The following is a 4,141-nucleotide window of genomic DNA, read 5'->3' as shown; positions in this document are numbered from 1 at the left end:
ATGAAATGTGCAACAATATACATCACAAAATGTGTGTTAAGTGCAAGTGCAAACATTGTGTGAGTGTGAGTGAGTGTGTGTTGTGTTGAGGAGCCATCATTGCCAGGAATACCTTTATCAGAAAGAACAGGAAGGAGTCTACAGTCTACTAGAAGGCAAACTGTAAAACAGTAACAACAAAACAGTGCTGTCAACAAATTCAGAGTGAAGTAAAGTCTCTAAACCCCACACCTCCGTCAGACGGTGTGTGTGTGTGTTTGTGCCTCCGACACACCACACCTGCCGATGTTAGCAGTTCCTCTCTGTGCCTCCACTGCCTGTGTGTGTTTGCTGCAGTTAGCGTGTTTGCTAACGTCGTTTCCCCTGCCGTGTTCCCCACTTAAGTCGTCCCGTCATAGCTTGCAAAACGCGTGGTACTTGCTGACGTGGCTAGCAACTAGAAAAGGGAAGGTCTGGCACCAACCAGGCTGAAATTTTGACGCATACCTCTTCTTTTTGGGAGCCGTTTCATTCATTTTCAGTTTGTAATGTTCCGCCTCAAGCTTGGGCATGGACGTGAGCTTGAATGTGCGCAGTCACACACAGCACGCACAGCACGTCGGGCGGGGCCGTTTGGGTTGGGTTGCCAGGTACTACCCCAGATAGCACACATACATCTGGCCGACGTTGGCCCGATGTATCAAGTTTAGATCATTAAGACGTAGCAGGAAGAGCGTTTGCTCATTGCCAAGACGTCGCCGAGACGTTGGCCTTTAATCGAAAATGACCACCACGCGACGTTCAAACGATCAATAAAAGAAGCTGTGCTCAGTGGGCGCTCCTTCATAAATATTCATATGCTTCGTTAACTACGACCTTTATTCATTTAGGTCAGACCTTTCAAACTACAAATATTTCACCATTCACTGTGAGAAATCAATGCTAACATTCAAAAATAGCTGACTGTTACCCTATTTCGTGTGCAAGTGTGCACAATGAACAGACAAAAGTCAATTTGAGAAACTTTTTCAAATTTCCACAAACAATATCTGATGGCCAGTCCGCTTCTCCTGGCAGCCTGCAAGACACAGAAAATATGATAACTTCAAGAAACAAATCCCAACTTCACCACTGTATTTTTTTTTAGCATTTCAGCTGTCTTTTAGTCAGATTGAAGGCTTTGTGTCCGTCACTCTGCTTAATTTAGTGTTGAAACGGTTAAATAACGGGATCCGGCATTAACTCCGTTAACTGTTAACAGCAGCTCAACAATCAGTCCTTCATCTCGGAAAAACAGTGGTTTCAAAACTGCGCTATTACCTATAGCCACTGGGTCAGTTTGCTTTGCAGAGGAGAAGACCTCGACTGATAAATTGCCCATAAAATCACATTAACAACATACCGAAGGCACCCTTAAACTTCACTATTTCACCTCCGCGCTCCTCTCCGCTGGTCTCACCGACACTTGAGCACCCGTTCTGGGATACAGTGTCGGCTCGCCCCGCCTTACCTCCCCGCTCCTCTCCGCTGGTCTCACCGACACTTGAGCACCTGTTCTGGGATACACAGTGTCAGCCCGCCCCGCCTTATCTCCGCGCTCCTCTCCACTTCTCTCCCAGACACTTGAGCACACGTACAGGGCCCCGGAGGTCAGGCCGGGGGGGTGCAGGACCACAGGTGGCAGCTCTGGGCACTTCCACTTTAACCCAAAACGAGCACTCACGATAACCAGATGAGCACATAACGTCAACTAGGGAAAATAAAATGAAAACACCACAGTTGTAGCCTGTTAGTTAACATGAGCTAAACCGCTAAACTAGCTATCAGCTAACGAAAGATAACGTTAGCTGGTGGGGACATGTGCTATATACACCCAGTCATGCCTCGCAACTCACCAGGAACCTCTTTTAACGGTCACAGAAAAAACAACATAGCTATTTTCTGCCAATTTATTCCAGTTAGCTTACCAGAAACCAACTGCGATGAGATGCTGTGTCCTGCGAGCTCAGTTCCAAACAAACACCGCGGAGATGAAATTCCGCCTCTGTGGCGACTTCCGTATGTGGGCAGACATTCTACGGCACTGGGCCGACCCAAAGCTGACGTAACAGAGACGTGTGATAAGCTGGGACAAAAGAGTATTAAATTTAAAGATATCTGCCCATGCGGCCGACGCTTGTCAGATGTTATAAATTCAGGGCCGATGTGTCATCCTCAGGCCGATGTCGGCCAGATGTATGTGTGCTATCTGGGTACGACACACGAAACACCAATTTGACTCATATCACTATGAAATCGGGAGAATAGCGGGAGAAATTACCAATCGGGAGCAGGGCCAGAGAAAGGGTTAAAAATACAGAGACTCCCACGTAAATCGGGAGTGTTGGCAGGTATGATTTTTACAGTCCGCAAATCATGTTTATGTTTTGAATTTGTGTTTTGGCCTGTTGTGCCACCCACCGCTGTCTACCAGTCACACAGTCAGTAGAGTCTCAGCATCAGTTACAGTTACATCTGAGCTATAGCAGCACGGCAAGCAGCGTTAGCAGTGTCCCGGTAAATAGCATTAGCAGCCGGCTCCTCCTCAGCTGTATCCCGGCAGCAGTATGTGAAGCCGGACTTGCTCGAACGGTCCGCTGGAAAACCAAAGATCAAGGACACGGCGATGCGGCCCTGCCACAGCAGCCACCCGTGGGCAAACAAATCAGTCTCCAGCGTGCAGCCACCCGTGGGCAAACAAATCAGTCTCCAGCGTGCCGCTGTCCAGCAACCTTGAATCTGTAGGCGAGGGGGGCAGACACGACTCGCGGCAGTATTTTGAATTTGAGTGCAGTAACTGTTTTGGCCACATTCTTACATACAGCACCTTTAAGAAAGGAATTTATTTGCACTGAAACTATGTATTCAAGTATCTTACTAATGAATGGAAGGTTGGCCAACAGCCGGTAGCTGGTCAGTGCATTTCCACCTAGGTTGGGTTTCTTTAGTATGGGTTTAAAATAGCTGTTTTGAGATGTATTTATCATCTTCAGGACTTGACTTGAAACACTGTCGAACACCGGCTTAAAAATGCTGTAGGTACTGGGTCGATACAAGAGGTGGAGGAGTTACACTGACTGCCAGCCTTGTAAAGCCCTGGTCATGTAATACAGCTGAATGACATGCTCAGAGAAGTTATGCCCTTTTGTTGGGATGTTTTGAATCCTTATGTTTTGTCTCTAGTCAGACAGATATCTAAAGACTTCTGCTTTACAGGCAAAACTGACCCCTAAAACTTAAAACTCATTATTGTATGTAATTTGCTCCATAAATTGATCCTTACTTCTTTTCTATTGTCTTTGACAGTGGGTCCACAGCTGTAGAGAAGTTCACAGATTGATTGTTTGACATCCTGTGAACCTGCCCAAAGTTAAAAATGACCACACCTGTGCGAATTGTGAAAGTCCTGAAAGAACACCTGGACGAGCTGATTGAAATGGAGCTGAGGACATTTCATTGGTACTTGACCCAGAATGTGAGAGAAGGACGCAGATCCATTCGGCGGTCCCAGCTGGAGAACGTGACCAGAGAGGGAACTGTGGATAAAATGGTGCAGGTTTACGGGAGAGACGGTGCTGTGGAGACCACAGTGGACATTCTCACAAGGATGAATCATAATGACCTTGCAGTGAGGTTAACTCAAGGTAATGTGTCTTAGTATGGCTTGGTTACCTCTGAGCAGGGTCAGNCAAGGATGAATCATAATGACCTTGCAGTGAGGTTAACTCAAGGTAATGTGTCTTAGTATGGCTTGGTTACCTCTGAGCAGGGTCAGTGTTTTTATGAAATGGATCATGAATATGTAGAGAACACAAATTTGTATTCATTTTTTTACATTGATACTGTAAGTTTATTGTGTAGCTGTGACCATTTCTAATGAGGCGTCACTCTGTAACTGTTGCTCTGAGCTTCATGTGAAGCAGAAAGAGACTTAATGTTTCAGTGTTTCATGTTCTATATATATTATAACTCCCACTGATGAACCTGTGACTGAATAACAGCTGTAATATTTCTTAACATTTTGTTTACTTGATTTACAGCCATAATGGAGGCAAACATGGAACAGCAACCGAATGAGCCGTTGTCCTCCAGAGATGCAGATTGGACTCAGGATCTTTCTTGT

General features: G+C 45.9%; 1 protein-coding gene across 3 annotated transcripts in view; it reads left to right on the top strand.

The window, feature by feature from the left end:
- LOC126399567 (uncharacterized) overlaps positions 1 to 4,141 on the top strand; it is a 50,876-nt gene that overhangs the window by 7,439 nt on the left and 39,296 nt on the right. The window contains exon 1 of one of the 3 annotated variants that reach the window (XM_050059626.1): positions 3,657 to 3,662. The exons of 1 other annotated variant lie outside the window; for it this stretch is intronic. The gene's annotated coding sequence lies outside the window, so the exon portion shown is untranslated. Of the gene's footprint in view, positions 1 to 3,656; positions 3,663 to 3,743; positions 3,750 to 4,141 lie in introns of those variants that run through there. One more of the 3 variants, XM_050059625.1, reaches the window with a different exon arrangement.

The sequence above is a fragment of the Epinephelus moara genome, chromosome 13, assembly GCF_006386435.1.
Source record: "Epinephelus moara isolate mb chromosome 13, YSFRI_EMoa_1.0, whole genome shotgun sequence".
In the NCBI taxonomy this organism is placed as follows: Eukaryota; Metazoa; Chordata; class Actinopteri; order Perciformes; family Serranidae; genus Epinephelus; species Epinephelus moara.
The sequence above is the reverse complement of the archived record's forward strand: the minus strand, read 5'-3'. Positions and strand labels throughout refer to the sequence as shown.